Genomic DNA, 20,190 nt, shown 5'->3' on the forward strand with positions numbered 1-20,190 from the left:
GTGGCTACACCAGCTGGCATTCCCACCAACAGTGTAGGAGGGTTCCCCTTCCTCTGCATCCTCACCAACATCTGTCCTTTCCTGACTTGTTAATTTTAGCCATTCTTACTGGTGTGAGGTGGTATTTCATTGTTTTGATTTGCATTTCCCTAATGCTGAGAGATGTTGAGCCCTTTTTCATGTGTCTGTTGGCCATTTGGATGTCTTCTTTGCACAAATATCTGTTCATGTCTTCTGCCCGTTTCTTGATTGGATTATTTTTACTTTGGGTGTTGAGTTTGATAAGTTCTTTTTCGATTTTGGATACTAGCCCTTTATCTGTCATTTGCAAATATCTTCTCCCATTCTGTCAGTTGTCTTTTGGTTTTGTCAATTGTTTCCTTTGCTGTGCAAAAGCTTTTTATCTTGATGAAGTCCCAATAGCTCATTTTTGCCCTTGCTTCCCTTGCCTTTGGAGATGTGTCTAGCAAGAAGTTGCTGCAGCCGAGGTTGAAGAGGTTGCTGCCTGTGTTCTCCTTTAGGATTTTGATGGATTCCTATCTCACATTTAGGTCTTTCATCCATTTTGAGTCTATTTTTGTGTATGGTGTAAGGAAATGGTACAGTTTCCTTCTTCTGCATGTGGCTGTCCAATTTTCTCAACACCATTTGTTGAAGAGACTGTCTTTTTTCCATTGGACATTCTTTCCTGCTATGTCAAAGATTAGTTGACCATAGAGTTGAGGGTCCATTTCTGGGCTCTCTATTCTGTTCCATTGATCTATGTGTCTGTTTTTATGCCAGGACCATACCGTCTTGATGATGACAGCTTTGTGATGGAGCTTGAAGTCTGGAATTGTGACGCCACCAGCTTTGGTTTTCTTTTTCAACATTCCTTTGGCTATTTGGGGTCTTTTCCAGTTCCATAGAAATTTTAGGATTATTTGTTCCAGTTCTGTGAAAAAAAAATTGATGGTATTTTGATAGAGATTGCATTGAATATGTAGAGTGCTCTACGTAGCATAAACATTTTAACAATATTTGTTCTTCCAGTCTATGAGCATGGAATGTTTTTCCATTTCTTTGTGTCTTCCTCAATTTTTTTCATGAGTATTCTATAGTTTTCTGAGTACAGATCCTCTGCCTCTTTGGTTAGATTTATTCCTAGGTTACTTATGGTTTTGGGTGCAATTGTAAATGGGATCGACTCCTTAATTTCTCTTTCTTCTGTCTCATTGTTGGTGTATAGAAATGCAACTGAATCTGTGCATTGATCTTATATCCTGCCACTTTAAGCCAGTGATTACAAATGTATTCAAACAACTAATGGCAGTCATGTCTAAAGAACTAAATGAAAGTATGAGAACAATGAGAGTGACTACTAATTGTCTTTTGAGGGTAAGGAAATGTTCTAAAATCGATTGTGGTGTTGGCTGCACAACTTTGCAGATATCCTAAAACCCACTAAATTTTATACTTTTAAAGAATAAATTTAGGTTATGTGAATTATAACTCAATAGAGATGTTATTAAAGAGAAAAGAAAATGAAAAAAATCTGAGTTATAAATAAGGGAAAGAACTAAAATTGGGTCTCTTAACATTTCTTTTAATCCAGGTGTGTGATATATTTGATTAGTTTTTCTCTTCTGTCTCTTTGATTTTAAAAAGAAGGAGAAAAAAATACCAAATTGTCGGTTGGTCTCCACCTGAAGGCTATAAACAGGAATTCAAGAAAAATTTTGATTCCCCTTTAAAGGAAGCTTTGCTTGGGAGGTAGTAGTTTTTTTTTTTTAAACAAAAATAAAGCAATTATTATTTGAGAAATATGAATGAGTGAATGAATGAATGAATTGAACAATTTCAATCATCTCTGAACTGATCACTTCAGACAGTCCTGGAGACATTCCCAGCTTGTTCAGCTTCCAAGGCTGAATGAATAGACATTACCCTTAGAAATTGGGGTGAATCTCACCTTATGAAATTCTCCTACTTCTCTCCTTGCCTTCAATCTCTTCAGCTTAGGGACAGTGATGGACAGCTCACCATTTCATTGTTGGATAAAGTCACAGTCACTCAATTTCACTTCCTTCTCTTCCTTTCTCTTTTCATAAATTTTTTGTTGATGGGGGTCACTTACAAAGATTGATTTTTGCAGAACTTGAAGCTGGCCATTAAGATTCATTCATTGTAGAACTGGAACCTGGCTATTTAAGACTCACTTTTAGCCTTGCAGACGGTAAGTCATGAGACTGACTCTTGGAAATTCCACTCATCTGAAACTCAAAATGACAAGGAAGTACTCATCTTAAGTATGAAGGCATAGAGAGGAAAATCATGCTGTCTGTGTTAAGTAGGATGCCCTTGCTCCTCCTTTATTTCTGAGAAAAGATGTGACTCACTAGTCAAGGCATTTCTTAAATAATGCCTCCTCCATAAAATCTGTTTGTTTACCTCATTTCTTCCTCTAAGCTTCTCTGTATGACTGACTTAGCATTTACTTTTGTGCTTTCTCTTTTTCATTAACACCAAAAAGATTTTTGGGGGCCTTAATATGTGCCAGGCAATGAAGGGGTTAGAGACAGAGCAGAGAATGAAAGGTATTGGAAAAACAAAAAATCCCCAAGTCTTCCCTCTGTTCTCCCATCCTCCAACTAGATTTAACACTTTCAGAGTGTGACCTATAGGGCCTAGCACTGTGTTTCTGCAAGTCTTTTCTCTCTTGTATTAAGTTCATGTTTATATTTTCATGTGATAATTTCCAAAAATTTATACCAGATGTCTTGAATTTTTCAAAACTATTCCATGTTACCTTAATTTTTTTAAAAATTTATTTATTTATTTATTTTAAAGATTTTATTTTATTTATTTGACAGAGAGATAGAGAGCACAAGTAAGCAGAGAGGCAGGCAGAGAGGGAGAAGCAGGCTCTCCGCTGAGCAGGGAGCCTGACGCGGGGCTTGATCCCAAGACCCCAGGATCATGACCCGAGCCGAAGGCAGCCGCTTAACCGACTGAGCCACCCAGGCGCCCCCTTAATTTTTTTTTTTAAATAGGCTCCACGCCCAATGTGGGGCTTGAACTCATGATACTGAGATCAAGAGTCGCATGCTCTACCAACTGAGCCAGCCAGGTGCCCCTTTAAACATTTTTTAAATGCTTAATTTTTAAAATGTATCCCTACTGATGTATGTGGAATTGGTAGTAGCACACAGAAAGAATCATGGTACTAATTGCTAAGCTAACTAGGTTGTTTGTATGCTTTCATAATGCCTAGTTCTTTCTTTTGAAACACTTAACACACTGATAATTTTTTACTTGTAATGATTTGCTAAACATCTGCTTCCCCTGTCAAACTGTAAGCTCCATCAGGGGAAAGGTCATGTTTTTCTTGCATAGTACTAGATCCACAGAATCTATCACAGTGTATAGCACATAGTAGGCAGAAGGTAAACATTTATTACTGAAAGGTCAAGATTTATAAAAAGACTAGGTCAAATTGTAAGTTACATCTTATTTGACTAGCTTTTTACAGTTATTGAAACCTTTGATATTGCCCCAGATATAATCAGGAAAATTATCCTGATTTGATCATTGAATTCAAGAAGCCTCCTTTGGCTTCCTCTCTGGCTTAAATTAGTTGTCTGTCTGCCTCCCCCACTCCCCGATCCGATCAGAACACCCTCGTTAAGCTTACTAAACTGACTGCCCATTTGGTCACATTTATTTTCTCCTCATAATCTTGTGTCCTTTTGGAAGAAGCCTGCCAAGCCCACTGCACTGCTGAAATGACAAAACAAATTCCTCTCTCTTGTCCCCAGTAATTATCAGAAATTATCCTCAGAGAAAGAATTTTCTTCACTGAAACATAACTTTTAACAACTTCTGTCCCAACATTAGTTCATTCCGTCTTCTTCTTTCTCCTGAACACATTTTAAAAAACAGTTGAACCAGGGGCACCTGGGTGGCTCAGTTGGTTAAGGGTCTGACTCTTGGTTTCAGCTCAAGTCATCATCTCAGAGTTGTGAAATGGAGCCCCACATCAGGCTCAGTGCTTAGCACAGAGTCTGCTTGAGATTCTCTCTCACCCCCTCTCCCAACCCCTTTGCCCCTCTCACCACTTCTCTCAAATAAATAAATAAATAAAATCTTTAAAAAAATAGTTGAACCATTTAAATACACATGAATAGTGGTATACCCTGTGTCCTTATGTTAGGATAAATGCGTATTTGCTTTCTCTCTCTCTCTCAGGATGGCATTTCTCAACCCTGGCTGCATATTAGAATCATCTGAGGAACTTTGAACAATACTTATGTTTGGGGCCCACTTTCAGGAAGTCTTATGTAAGTTATTTATGGTGAAGTCCAGGCATAGCTATATTTGTAAAGCTCCCTAGGAATTATAGCACATAGTCAGGGTAGAGACCTTCCCCCGGGAGCCATGTTTCTATCTCTCCCTTCACCACTCACCAGAGGGCACAGGGCAGGGCTCTCACCTAAGGGTAATCTTTAAGTGGTGGGTCTTCACTTTAGCAAAAGGAGATCAAGCAACTGATGGCTGATCTTCAGTTTATAAGTCTGTATCCTAGTTGGAATCTCATTTTTCAGCCCATTTGTGGATCCTGAATTATCAGTACAGAATCACCATAGCAAATGTTCAAACATTATTAGAAGAAAAATAAGTGAATCCCCAATAAAACAAAGTAAAAGCTCAAGTAAAAGCTAACACAGGGGGTGCCTGGGTGGCTCAGTTGGTTAAGCGACTGCCTTTGGCTCAGGTCATGATCCTGGAGTCCTGGGACCGAGTCCCGCATCAGGCTCCCTGCTCAGCGGGGAGTCTGCTTCTCCCTCTGACCCTCTCCCCTCTCTTGTGCTCTCCCGCTCTCTCAAATAAACAAATAAATAAATAAAATCTTAAAAAAAAAAAGCTAACACAGGACATTAATCTTTAGCAAAGTTTTCAGAATTTGTACCACAGAAGAGGCCCTTAGAGGTAGATGAAAGTTCAAAGTCCTTGTTCACTGGCCCTGAAGTGGGAAGCCCAAGCAACAGTGACCTTTTTGAAAGATTTGTTGCCAGTGGAGTGTGAAAGCATCCATTGGCCCAGTAGTTGAAAGCAAGAAACCAGCAGATATCACATGCACACAGCTTCTACGGTGGTTTCTCCAATGGAAAATGCTGTTTTTTCACTTATGTTTATGGGACCCTGACATCAAGATGCTTATAGCCCTGGGAAAATAAATCCTACACATGTACATTCAAGAACAAAGTTCACATATGATTGAGGGTCATACAGAGCATCATGGATGAGCTTCAGCATTTAGCCAGTGGAGAGAGATTATGGGCACCAGGTATAGCTGTTAACATCTCCCAGGGCAGGAAGAGCATCAAAAGATGGGTATGATTTCCATGAAGGGAAAAAAGGAAGAGGGAGGAAAACAGGAATATTCTAAGCATCAGAAAGAATTATAGCAAAGAAAACAACAACAACAACAACAAAGAAATGGCATGGTAGATTTGGAGATCATGAAAAGACCAGCATCTGGAGCAGAAAGTTCTCAGGAGAGAACAATAGAACAGGTTATTACCAAAAGTGCTTTCTAAATATTCACTTCTGGTGCCAAGATTCTTTCATGTGTTTCAAGATTAACACCGTCCATGAATATCGAATCTCTCCCTCCTTTCTTTCTTTTTCTTCCTTTCTTTCTTTTTCTTTCTTTCTTTCCTTTTTCTTTCTTTCTTTCTTTCTTTCTTTCTTTCTTTCTTTCTTTCTTTCTTTCTTTCTTTCTTTCTTTCTTTCTTTCTTTCTTTCTTATTTCTCTTTCTTTCTTTCTTTCTCTCTCTCTCTCTTTCTTTCTTTCTTTCTTTCTTTCTTTCTTTCTTTCTCTCTCTCTCTCCCTCTCTCTCTCTCTTTCTTCTTCTTTCTCTCTCTCTCACTTTCTTCTTTCTTTTTCTTTCTATCTTTCTTTCTTTCTCTCTCTTTCTTTCTTCTTTTTCTTTCTTTCTTTTTTACAGGAATTCATTTACAAACCTTTCAAAGGTCATGAAGCTCTACATGCAACTCAGTGCAGTCATTTGTTAGGAAGGACAGATATGACGGGCTCCTTAAAGAATGAGAGTTTCAACCTAGTGGTGGTTGATGCTCTAGATCACTGCACTTTCCTGGTTGTTGAGAAACTTGGAAGGCCATTTGTGACCATCCTTACTAGCACATTTAGAATTATGAATTTTGGGCTGCCTGAGCCTGTGTCTTAGGTTCCAGCATTCTACTCTCCCTGGCAGATCACATGGATTTCTGGGGCCGAGTGACAAACTCTCCAATGTTCTTCATTTCGACCTTGAGAGAATGGTATATTCATGCTGTTTGATGACTCTATCAGGAAACATTTCCCAGAAGGCCCTAGGCCAGAGCTATTTTATCTTTAACTGAAAGCAGAGCTACGGTTTGTTAATTCTGACTATGCCTTTATTTTGCCCACCCCTGCTTCCCAACACTGTTTATATTGCAGGCTTAATGGTCAAACCTGTTGAACTCAGGTAAGTAAAACCTTTATGCCTCATTTAGACGTGAGGAATCACCCTCATGATGTGCCTTTATTGCACAGATAGCAATTGCTCAGACAAAGGTTAAATCTAGGTAGTTTTTTTTTTGAAGAAAAAAATATTACTTTTTTTAAGAAAAAAATATTATTTATTTATTTGAGAGATAGAGAGAAAACAAGCAGGGGGAGGGGCAGAGAGAGAGAGAGAGGGAGGGAGAGGGAATCTCAAGCAGACTGCGCTGAGTGCAGATCCTGATGCACAGGGTTTTCTATATAGACAATGGTGTCTCATACAACTAACAACATTTTCTTTTTCCTTTCTAGTTATTATTTCTTTTACTTATTTTTTTTTAGTTTATACCACAATTTGAATAAAAGTGGTGAGAGTAGACCTCTCTGCTTTGTTCCTGTCTTAGGTGGAAAGAGTTCAATATTTTACCATTAAGTATAATTATAGATCAAAAAATTTTTCAACATATGCCTTTTATCACACTGAAGAAATTACTTTCTATTCCTAGCCATGTTGAGAGTTTTTATAATAAAAGGATATTGAATTTTGTTAAAGATTTATTATGCATCTATTGAGGAGATCATATACTTCCTTTTTACTCTTTTATTGTGGTAAATTATAATGATTAATTTTTTCTGTTAAATTAACCTTGCATCCTCAGATGAAAAAAATTTGTCATGACGTACTGGTTTCTATATATTGCTGGATTCCATCTAAAAATATTTTAAAGGATAAACTGGCCTCATAAAACTCCACTGGAATTATACGCTCTTCTTGTATTTTATGAGGTTATGTTTCTAGAGGTTTCAATTCTGAATTCAATTTTTGTAAAAAAAAAACTGAAACTTAAGCTATTTCAAGCTATTTAAAATTTCTAATTTTTCTAGTACCAGTTTTGAGAAATTGTGTTTATCTAAATAATTTGCTCACTTCACCTATCTGACAACCAGATATTTCATTTTTCATAGAAACGAGGAGATATATGGGACCTGGGAGCTCTGAAACAACTGGTGCTCTACTATGGGTATCTTATCAGTTATATATGCTGCCTTGTCAGAGCCTTTCCCAACCCAGCCCCAGGATATGCAGATAGTTCCAGTGAGCTGTAGCCTTCCGCACTGGTGCTTCAGGATTATGCAGGTCATGCTTTGCATTAGTCTTCATCAAAGTGTGGTTCTTAGCTCACCTTTGTCAGGTTCACTTGAGATACTTATAAAAAAATGTACATTCTAGGCCCCACCCTAGACCTACTGAATCAGAATCTCTGGGTTTGAATCCTGGTAATTTGCATTTTCAACAACACCCAAACTGCATTTATACAGACTAAATATTTGAGTCTATTTTTTACTCTTTCCCTCCACAGTTTGTGCTAAATCGCAAAATGAGCCAGCAAATTAAAAGATATTTTCACTATAAGTCCGTCTATGAATATTCTAAGAGAAATATATGAAAATCATCATTCTCTCCAAATGTTAGTCCATTCTGATGTTGTGTATTAGAAAAAACTTGGACTTCAGAGTCAGACACAGTCTGAATTGAATCCTGGTTCTGCCATTCATTTGATATATTCTCTCCAAGTGCCTGTATCTAAGCCTCAGTTTCTGGGGGTGTGAAAGAGGGATAATCTTAGCACTCAGGATTGTTGAGAGGATTGGATATATGTTTTTAAGAGTTCTATTGCAGTGTCTGACACATGCTGGGCGTGACTAAGTGGGTCTTTATTATTATTACTGTTGTTTCTCAGTTAACAAGGACCGAAAAACCAGACACATGCCCCTTGGCTAGTGTTAACTGGGAGGCAAAGATCCAGCTACTTCTGTATTTTTGATGCTCTACATTTCAGTCTGGCTTATAGTTTTCTATGCATTCTTGAGAGATTTACCATCATCTTTTTCATTAGGTCCTCCCTTATCCTATACCAGCCACTACCATGGGGAAAGGAATGAGCTGAAGCACATGAGCAGTGGCTGATTCTGGAAGCACAGAGAAAGGAGAGAGCAGAGATTACAGGCCTTCTCAAAAGTGTACCCGTAGAACGTCATATGGAGAGAGTGGAGGTTGGGAAGGGCACAAATACCCATGAATTTAGCTTACCTTGTGGCAAAGCCCACATAGGTCACTGGAAACCTTTAGAAAAGTGAGAATTTGAGATCATATTGTATCATTTAGACACAGGTATCTCTCTGACCATCTTCCAGCACTATGTATTTTTGCTGCCTCCATAGCAGGGGTAGATGAGATCCAGCTCCTGACCATTTGGGAATTCTGCTTATCTCCCAGTCTCCTCTGGGGGAAGCCCATAGTGCAGGATGAGGGAAGGTGTTCATACAATCCTCTGGAGGATACTATCAAAAACTGTCCCTGTCTTCCCTCGTGACCCACAAGAGAGGAAACTGAAATTTAGTTCATCAAGTTATAAAGTCTGCAGGGAAAGGATACACCATTCCTGTGATCCTGGAGAAAAAGGATAAATCAAGGCTTAGAAAAATCTCTTTCTTCCAGGCCATCCAGCACATGTTAGCCTATGGAAAAGAAAGGCTTCGCTTTAGCCTAAACAGGGGAAACACAGAGAGTTCAGATGTGTGCTCTGGGAGTGGTATGACTCTTTTTTCTATTCTCTCAGGAATTTGAGAACTTTACTGCCAAGTTGCAGATGTAGGTTTTGTTCTTGTGACACTGGGCTCCATGGTCTACACCCAACAGGTTGAAGAAGTCCTAAAGGAGATGCATGCTGCCTTTGCTCACCTTCCTGGGTGGGGGGTGGTGATGTGGAAGTGTAAGCCTTCTCATTGGCTCAAAGATGTCAAATTGGCAGCCAATGTGAAAATTGTGGACCGGCTTCCTCAGAATGACCTCATGGGTAAGGACTTCCTCCTTCTACAGGCAGCAGCTGTTCTGCCCTTCTCTCTCTCCAGTTACTTTTTCTTTAGGGTTTATTGCAGCTGTCACCCCCACCTGGGCACTCCACCATCCTTGAAAAGGAAAGCATCTGTTAGCAAAAGTCAAAGCACCAGAAGAGATTGGCACTTTGGAGTCACTTCATCCATTTGTAACTCAGACCAGTTATCTGTAGCCACTAGTGATATTCAAGTGGGGTTACTGTGGCCTCTTGTAATTGGTAGGTGATCAGGATCAAATACCTTCCAAGAAGTGCCTACAAATGTTCTGAGACATAACTATGCAGGGCAGGAAGGAAGTACCCAGTTCCTTCTCACAAGGAGTGTGAGAGACTTGGGTGCCATGGTGTCTTTCTAATGTGATACAATTCCTCATTGTCCTGTCTGAGATGTCTTACCACATCTTCAAGGGGTTTCTCTCTGGCCAGTGCTGCATTCTGGGGACGCTTCATGTGTATAGCTGCAGATTGGATCAGAATCACTCAGTGAATTGGAGATACAAGTTTTTGATTCTGTCCCTGCAAATATATTTCAGTAGCCCGTGGTACAGACCACAAATTGCATTTTCCAAAAGCACTTTAACAGTTTCTAAGTCCTTGAGCTAGATAACCTCTTCCTCGTCAACATTTTATTTTACTCCAAATAAGAGAGAGGCAGTGTGACAGGGACAGGAAGTGCTAAGGTATAAGGCATAATCCCTGCTTTAAAATGATGTAGAGAGACAATGAAGGAATAAATGGATGAATGGTGGTATATGCTGAACTTAGTGCTCTCTCTGCATTCTTAGCTTCAGCTGGACTCTGGTTCAGGTGTTAGACCCATGTTTCTGAGGGTGCTTATAGAGTGTCTTCCAGGTAACTGACTCTTTAAATTGTTCCCAAATACCTCTAGAATCCCCTGCGTGTTTCCCTGACATTGCTGCTTTTCCAGATTCCCCAAATTCTTTCTCCAGCATCACCTTTCTGTCTTTCTTCTTTGTCCAAGCTCACCCCAGCCTCCGCCTATTTGTCACTCATGGAAGATAGAAAAGTGTGATGGAATCTATCAACTATGGTGTGCTCATGGTGGGGATTCCTCTCTTCACACACCAGCCTGGAGACCTACTCCAAGTAGAAGCCAAAGACCTAGGTGTCTCCATTCTGATAGAGCAGCTCAAGGCGGAGACCCTAGCTCTAAAGATGAAACAAGTCATGGGAGACAAGAGATATGTATGTAGCCCTTAGGGTAGCACTAGGGGAAATGGCTGGAAGTTTTTTTTGTTTTTTTGTTTTTTTGTTTTTTTTACCCCATATAAGCAAAACTCACCTAAGCTAAGATACCAGCTGACCTATTTTTACTGAATACCAAGTTAAAGAAATGAGTCTTATATTTCAGTAAGACAAATTGAAGGCAGATGAAGGAAGAACTTTCTGTCTTTAGAAGAAACTTACAAATTTTCTCTTTTTAGAGTTTTTGTTTCTCTTCAGATGTTTAATGTACAATTCTAGCCACGTACAGGGGTGTCCATTTACTTCTTCAAACACATCATTCTTTCCTCTAGAGGTCTTTGCCCTTAGCTGTTCTGGAACATTCTTTCCATTTAGCTCCAATGTCACCTCTTCAGAGAGGCCATCTCTGATCAATGCCAGTTATTCTATATAATTTCCTTCACAAAATGGGTCATACTTTGTAATTATTCTGTTATTAGTTTATTGACTCTTTCCTCCAACTAGAATGTAAGCTTCATGAGAGTAGGGTCATATCTTTCTCATTTATCATGGCCTCTCTCACTGCTTTGCACACAGTAGGCACTGCATAAGTAATTGTTGAACAAGTAAAGAGTAACTAAATACTAGTCCTCTACATCAGGGGTTCTTGGCCCAAGCAACATAGTTAGGCTCCTAGGCCTCATGAACCCCTAGAAATGTAAAATTGTGAATGGTATATGCTTGCATATATACATTTCCTAGGGTGTGTTTTTAAGATGTTCATCAGATTGTTAATGGGATCTAATACCCAGAAAGGCCGAGAACTGCTGCTTGTGGAGGAGTTATTCCATACCTGAAGTAATTCCTGGATGATGTTCAGCATGACACCTAATGAAAGGCAGTACCAGCATTCCCTAGGACACTTTTAGCATCCAGCTCCCTTCCCGGCAGGCAGTTAGTATTTGCAAATAAATAAATTAAATGGTGCAGACTCTATTGAGAATCAAGATATTTGGATTCAGTCATTTGTGTATCAGGGTGGCTCTCTGGTCTGAAGACACATCTGGGCAGTTCAGAAGCAATGGGCTTTCTTCCTCTGTCCCTGAGGCTTCTGAGATGCCTTGACTGTCACTTGCCTGTGGTCCTCTTTACTACTATGAGCCTGCCTCCCCAGAAAGAGGAAACTCACAACCACCCTGACCAGTTGCAACTTAAATTCATGACCATAGGCCCGACATGGGCTCCCAACAAGCCTGACAACCTGATTGTATTTTCCTAATCACTCCACAAAGCTGCTCTCACGCAGGTCACCGGTAGCATCTATGCTGCCAAAGCCCATGCCCACTTCTCAGTTCTTACCTTACTTATCCTACCAGCATCATTTATGTCAACTGATGACTGCCCCACCTTAAACAGTTCCTTCCCATGGTCCCAGACACCACACTCTTAGTTCTCACCCCTCACTGGCTGCTCCTTTTCAATCTCCATGGCTGATGCCTCTTCAACACTACACCTCCAGATGTGCTCGGGCTCCAGATCAAGGTCTGGTGTTTGGATCTCATCTAATTTCTAATCCACACTTCACTCTTGGGATGTTCGTCCAGTCTTATGGTTTGAAATCCCCTCTGTAGACTAATGTTAATTCCCACATGGATAACTACAGCCCAAACCTTTCTGCTAATGGCAGTGTATCATTTTACCTTCCTAACTGACATCTCTTCTTTGCTGTCAGGTAAGCATCTCAAACTTAACATGACCAGATATCAACTTTGGACTGCTCCCAACACCCCTAAACCTGCTCATCAAATCTCCATTTCAGTAAATTGTACTCCTTTTTTACAGTTTATTAGACCAAAAATTTAGGTGTCTTCCGTTTAAAATTTATAAGAATTTAAATATGGAACATAAGGAAGAGTAATAGAGATTTTATTATGTCATAATTCAAGTTTTATAGAATTGTTTGTTGTTCTAGAATTTATAACCTAAAGGATCTGCTAATTTAAAACTTATTTTTTAATCACCTAATTTCATTTAGGACATGAGAATTTCAAGAAAAGCCCTACTTGGGAATTCTTCAGAAGTTCATTCTATGGTGATCAGAATTAACTTCAGCCTGAGTCAGCTGAATACTTAACATTTGGCTTTTGACATTTCTCCAAACTGTCTATCTATCTATCTATCTATCTATCTATCTATCTATCTATCTATACACACACACACACACACACACACACAGATGTATATTTATATATATGTATATTTTGTGTGCTTGTGTGTGTGTGTGTGCGTGTGTGTGTGTGTCTGCCGACAGGTACAAATCAGCAGCAGTGGTCACCAGCATCATCAGGCGCTCCTACCCCCTGACATCCACCCAGCGGCTGGTGGGCTGGATAGACCACATCCTCCAGACAGGGGGTGCAGTACACTTCAAATCCCATGCCTTCCAACAGCCATGGCATGAGCAGTTCCCTTCTTGATGTCTTCTTGTTCCTGCTAGTGGTCACCTTGTGTACCATTTGGCTGTGTGGGAAGCTGCTAGGCATGGTCAGGCTGTATGGGGCCAGGTAGCTGAAACAGATGTGACATGGATACATCCTAGGGCTGGGTGTTTTGGGAAGTCAGTGGTTCTTGGTATGTCTCACTCTAGCACAGACCATGCTGGTCTCCCACTGCCCTGGCTCCAAATGACATCAACTCTTCTTGTTTATATTAGCACAACCTGCTTTTTTTAATTTTGTTCAATTAGCCACTGTATAGTACATCATTAGTTTTTGATGTAGTATTCAGTGATTCATTAGTTGCATATATCACCCATGGATGCTTCTTTGTCTATTAACATTTTCTTGCCAGAACTCTTTGGCTTCTTGGCTTACTGAATAGCTGGGACTATGCTGTGTTTCTGCCCATGTGTGATTTGACCTACTTTTCAGATTTAAAACCTTGTCCTTAGCTCATCACTCTTCTCTCCTAGGCACTATGCTCTGGTGATTCCAGTCTCCTGATTCAGCCACTTTCTCAGTCTCTTCCTCCCACTCTTGCCTCCATTGCTGTAGTAGATGCTATCAAATCCTGCTTCATGCTCTGGACTTTCCAGGATACTCTTACAAGTGCCAGAGGTCAGTATATGCAACTATAAGCATGAGCGATCCTTTTCCCGGAACTGTGGTAGGCTATGCTTCCCATGTGTAAGACAGTCTGGAAGTTCTAGTTAATTAACACCCTTGGGAGCAACCCTCAACCAGTGATTCTTGAGATTGAGCATGTAAATAGCCCAATTCCCTTTTCTCTCTTGTGGGATGATTCTGAGTCATGTCTTTTGCACTATTTTGCAGTTTTCCTATGGAATTAAAATATGGTAACTGGCTTATTGAGTCACTCTTTATTGACTGACTTCCCTTCTCTGTATCAATTTCCCATTTCCACACCAGCGTTCCCAAGCATTTTCCAAATAAATTACTTGTACTCAAATCCTTGTCTCAGCATCTGCTTCTGGGACTGCAGTGGACTGAATGTTTCCCCTAAATTCATATGTTTAAAACCATACCCCAATGTGATGGTTTTTGGGGGTGAGGCCTTTGAGAGGCAATTAAGTAATGAGGATAGAGCCCCAGTGAATATTAGTGCCCTTATAGGAAGAGGTCAGAGAACTAGCTAGTTCCCTTTCTATTTTATTTTATTTTTACTTTTTAATTTTTTTAAAGATTTTATTTATTCATTTGCCAGAGAGAGAGCAAGAGAGAGAGAGAGCACAAGCAGGGGGAGTGGGAAGCAGAGGAAGAAGCAGGCTCCCCTCTGAGCAAGGAGCCCGATGCAGGACTCAATCCCAGGATGCCGGGATCATGACCTGAACCAAAGGGAGACACTTAACCAATGGAGCTACCCAGGCATCCCTAGTTCCCTTTCTATCATGTGAGGATAAAATGAGAAGTCAGCTGTCTACCAACCAGGAAAAGTCCTCACCCAAAGGCAACCATGTTGGCACACTGATCTCAGACTACCCAGCCTCCAGAACTGTGAGAAATAAATTTCTTTTGTTTTTTTTTAATTTTTTTTTAATTTAAAGACTTTATTTATTTGAGAGAGAGAGAGTGAGAGAGAGATAGATCATGAGATGAGGGCAGAGGGAGAGGGAGAGGGAGAAGCAGACTCCCCACTGAGCAGGGAGCTTGATGCAGGACTTGATCCCAGGATCCTGGGATCATGACCTGAGCTGAAGGCAGATGCTTAACTAACTGAGCCACCCAGATGCCCCAAATTTCTTTTGTTTATAGGCCACCAGATTTATGGTATTTTGATATAGTAGCCAGAACTGAGTAAGAGAAACCCAAATGGCCTCTTCTTCCAGAAAGTTCCAGAAAGCAACCCCCTCAATATGTGCACATCCTCCCTCCCACAATCTTCCCTCTTAGAACTCCACTGCAGGTACAGTAATCCCTCCTGCAGGGAGCACCATCTCTGCTGATTACACATAGGGCCTACAGGTTGTTCTACAGTTTCTACTTTCATGAAATCTTTCCATGACACCTGCTTTCTAAAATAGGGTTATGAGAAAGTCAAATGGGACCATGAAAGTTGTGCTTAGCCTTAATATGTTTTTGTGAGTCAAGCAGCAGGGTATGTGGTGATTTCTAAGACTATTTTGATTCAGGAAAAGAATTCCATCCCCTTTTCATTTCATAGCAATGGACCTTCCTATATGTTATGTATCACTAGAAATTAAATCGACTAGTAGTCATAGAAGTTCAAAAAATAGTGGCTTAACCATATGAAGGGTCTATTTCCTTCTCATATGAAAGATGGCCGGAGGTTGGAAATGTGGGACTAGAATGGCAGTTCCCTAATGTCCACAGTTCCCTAGTCCCCTCTTTCCTTTCTGGCTAGCCACTCTTGCCGGTTGCTTCCATCGCAAGGTTTCTTCATGGGTGCTATGTGCTTGCTGTAGCTGGAGCCAGAATATATGTGCTCTAGGAGAGGAAGAAGGAGGAAAAAAGAGTTCTGTGTGATACAGGCAGAATAATGGCTCCCCGCAAATGTCCATGTCCTAATACCTGGAACAGGTAAATATGTTATGTTACAGGGCAAAGGTGATTAAGATTGCAAACGGAATTCAGATTGCTAATCAGCTAACCTTAAAATAAGGAGATTACCGTGGGTTATCAGGCGGGCACAAAGGCCCTTTCTAGTTGAAGGAGAGGAGAGGCAGAGAGAGATGTGACCACAGAAGAATGGCCAGAAAGATGCAATGTAGCTGGCTTTGAAGACAGAAGAGGAGCTATGACCAAGGATTGTGGACCTTTAGAAACTGAAAAGGCAAGACAATGAATCTATCCCTCGGGTCCCCAAAAGGCACAGTCACGCCAAAACCTTGATTTTAGCCCATAAAACCAACATCAGATTTCTAACTTACAAAAGGGTAAGATGATAAAGTCATGTTGCGTTAAGCCGCCAAGTTTGTGGTAATTAGTTACAGCAGGAAATAGAAACCTCATAGAGCATGTCATCCTTGAAAGCTGTAACTATTCAGTGACTCCCATTTAACTTTCATTAATAAGAACTATGTCACATGATGACTCCTAGTTACAAAAGAGGTTGGAAAATGTAGAGGCTTTCCTTTTGTTTGTAAGTTTCATTCCAAATAAAACTGAGGTTTGGTTAGTAAAACAGAATGGGAAAAGAAATATTAGGTCAGGCTTTTATCAGAGAAGAAAGAACACTATGAATTATGTAGAAAAAAAAAGACTTATCATTGGGGCTAGAACTTACAGACCGGTGGTAGCGGGTGGAACAGCCCATATGAGCGTCTACCGAGATTTAAGTCAGCCAGACAGGATGCGAGGAAGAATAAAATGGATGAGGATGAGAGCAGGAATAAATTGGAACCAACAAGGATGACCTGGGACTTGTAAGGATGACTAGAACCTGTGTATGTTTCTCATACCTCCAACCTCAATGCCCGGGGGGACCTATAAGAGAAGCTGGCCCCTTTATCACAGCGCTGCACGTGCACTTGGCCCAGGACTCACAGAAGCTGAAGGAGGGAGCTGCAGAATCAGGGTTATGGCTCCACACCAATATGGGATGTGTTTCCATTTGTATCTTCTTTAATTTCTTTCAGCAGTGTTTTGCAGTTTTGATTGTACAAGTCTTTCACCTCCTTGGCTAAGTTAATTCCTAAGTATTTTATTCTTTTTTGATGTAAATGGAATTGTTTTCTAGATTTCTTTTCAGATTGTTTACTGTCAGTATAGAAATGCAATTGATTTTTGTGGCTTACTTTGTATTCTTGCCATATTGCTGAATTCATTTATTAGTTCTAACAGGTGTGTGTGTGTGTGTGTGTGTGTGTGTGTGTGTGTGTGTATATAATCTTTAGAATTTTCTACATGTAAGATCATGTCATCTGTGAATAGAGATTATTTTACTTCTTCCTTCCCAATTTGGGTGCCTTTTATTTCTCTTTCTTGCTTAATTGCTCAGGCTAGAACTTGTAGTACTACGTGGAATAGAAGTGGTAAAAACAAGCATCCTTGCTTTGTTCCTGATCTTAGAGAAAGCTTTGTCTTCATCATTGAGTACGGTGTTTGCTGTGGGTTTTTCATTAATGGCTTTTATTACGTTGAATGTTTTTATCATGAAAGGGTGTTGAATTTTGTCAAATGCTTTTTCTGCATCAATTAAGCTGATCATGTGGGTTTTTTTCTTCATTCTGTGAATGTGGTGTATTACACTGATCAATTTCCACATGTTGAACCGTCTTTGCATTCCAGGATAATTCTTGCTTGGTATTGGTGTGTAATCAAGTTTATATGCTGCTGAATTTGGTTTGCTAGTACTATTGACCCTCGAACAGCATGGGGTTAGGAGTGCTAATCCCTCACATAGTCAAAAATCTGCGTATATTTTGACTCCCCCAAAACTTAACTACTAATATCCTACTGTTGACCAAAAGCCTTACTAATAGCATAAAGAGTTGATTAACATATACTTTGTATGTCAGATGTATTATATATTAGATGTATATGTATTACTAGTACATGTATAACATATACTACATGTATAAGTTATATGTATTAGAAATAAATGTATTATAAAAAGTCATATGGTACATAATATGTACCATAAATAAGCTAGAGAAAAGAAAATGTTATTAAGAAAATCGTAAGTGAAAATATCTTTACAGTACTGTACTGTATTTATTGAAAAAAAAATCCACATATAAGCGGACCCATGCAGTTCAAACCCATTTTTTCAACAGTCAACTATGTATATCCAGTCTAAAGATAACAAGAACTGCAAATAAAACTTGTCTATTGAGTAGGTTTTTCACAGTTGTGTAGGTTAGTGTATTTGACCTCACTTTCTCTGCATGATAGGACTGAGCAAATGAGTAAATGTATTGATGTTGTTTCTTACTTTTGGAAAAGAAAATTACAAATGTGGAAATGGGGAAGATTAGAACAACCCCTGTGATGTATTGAACTGAGATATCAGTATAAATTATAAATTGATTTTTTGTAACTAGGTAATAGACATAGCTGCCGCATCTACAAGTAGAGAAATAAATATGGGATCTTAATATCTATATCCATAACCATATATTTCCTAGCTCTGTCCACTGAAAGGATTATAAACAGTGGTGTTTTGTTAGCAATGAGCACACCTAGCAGGCATATGGGTATCTTTTGGTCTAGTAGATCATGAACTCCACGAAGACAGGGACTGACTTAGGCACCACTTTACCTTTCAGCCTTAATTTGGATTCTGTGCATACAAGAATCTTTATAAAATTAAACTGTTTATAGTCACTCAGCCGGTAAATTTCTGAGCCAGATTATAATTACCTGAAAACCAGCCTTCTCTGCCTAGCCTAAGCTGGTGACAACCTATCATCTAATGTTGTCACCACCCCTCTGTCTCTGCTAACAGGTACAAATCAGCAGCAGTGGTTGCCAGCATCATCAGACACTCCTACCCTGTCACCCTCCGGTCCCACCCAAGGGGTTGGCGGGCTGGATCTATCACAGCCTCCAGATGGGGTGCAGCACACCTCAAGCCCCACACTTTCCAACAGCTGTGGCATGAACAGTACCTTCTCAACATCTTGTTCCTGCCGGTGGTCATCCTGGGCAACGTGTGGCTCTGTGGGAAGCTACTGAGTGTGGTGGTCAGCTGGCTGTGTGGGGCCAGGAAATGGAAGAAGACCTGATGCCGAGTGTAGCCTTAGGAGACAAAGTTTGGGGGGGGTTACCATTTCTTATGAAATTCCCACCAATTCTGGCAATTCCTGTTCCCTACATCATATCCATTTGCTAATTTTGTTGCAAATTCCTGCACATTGGCTTCTTCCTAAAATTGGAATTCTTTATTCAGCCCTTATGGCCTTCTTTATTTGCCAGTCAGCAAGGGCTGTTCTGTGATTTTGTCCCAGGGTAATTTGGAACAGTGACCCTCATATTTTAAGCCTTGAAGCCACTTTCCTTGTCATGCCTCTCTTCGAAGCACTGAGCCTGAACCATTCCAGCCTCCATGTCCAGTATCTTCTCAGCCTGTTTCCCTCTCTCCTGCCTCTACCCCTTGGAATCACACCTAACATGGGCACTTTACAAATCCTTTCATGTTCTGTTTGCCTTTCCTGTAAACTCTTGTCAAAGCTCAGAAAGCTATATAATATAGCTTTCAAGGAAATATAGCTCTTTGATCAGGAAAGTAAAAATTTTCACAGAATTATCCTCCCCTGCCCCTTGGAAAAGAGACCCTGTCCTCATTGCCCAGAATTCTGTCACCTGTAACAGGCTGTGAGGGAAGCTGCCCTGAAAACCTTTACAAGAGGTTTGCTTTGAGGATAGAGAATGTAAAGATGCCTCCTGGGGTCTCCATGCCCCGTCCTTGCCAGGGCTGACATTACAAAGAGGCAGAATTACAAGATGTCTTCAGTTTGGTGCCTGAGGAGACTGTGGTAAGATCCCCAGTCCTATTTTATAATTCTCATTCAGAATTATAGTCTCAGCTTTAGAGGTTCAAACCTCCAGGTAAAGACTTGGACTTCTGGAGTTAGCACTCTAGCACCTCTTCATGAATAAATGACCTCCTTAAGAGGTCTTCAGAAAGACCTCTTCAGAAAGACACAATCCAGGAATGGCAGGTCGACTTCTCTTGCGGGTTTGCTTCTAGAGAGTAGACACAAGCTCCTCCCAGGGAGTAGACACTACTTCCAGGTAGTAGCGTCTCAGAGATTTTAAGCAAATATCTAGGGAAATGGAGCATGCGGATGACAGTATGAGGTCAACAGAGCAGTTAGGAGGTGGGAAAATTCGTGGGAAGGCCCCTAAAATGGGGATGGGTGTGGGTCACCTGGAGGTGGAACTATCTTAGAAGCATCTTCCTAAGGTCCCTGCATTCCTGGCTCAGAGTACCTTCTCTGCGGAGAGTGTGGTGATCACACGGACAGAGAGGGGTTAAGGAGAGCTCACTAACCCCTCCTTCCCGAAGTCTGGGGTTAGGGAGGGTGAGGACAAATTAGCCAGTGGAGCAAGCACCCTGGGAGGTGGAGCAGAAGGGCAAGAAACCGCAAACGGAAGA

At 40.4% G+C, this 20,190-nt stretch overlaps 1 pseudogene; it reads left to right on the forward strand.

Annotated features, from left to right (window-relative positions):
• Positions 1-1,314: 1,314 nt before the first annotated feature.
• Positions 1,315-18,817, forward strand: LOC114204751 (UDP-glycosyltransferase 3A2-like; annotated as a pseudogene).
• Positions 18,818-20,190: the final 1,373 nt, after the last annotated feature.

Source organism: Eumetopias jubatus, unplaced genomic scaffold (genome assembly GCF_037043125.1).
Source record: "Eumetopias jubatus isolate StellerSeaLion01/CBP00866 unplaced genomic scaffold, mEumJub1_p1.0 scaffold_5, whole genome shotgun sequence".
Classification (NCBI taxonomy): Eukaryota; Metazoa; Chordata; class Mammalia; order Carnivora; family Otariidae; genus Eumetopias; species Eumetopias jubatus.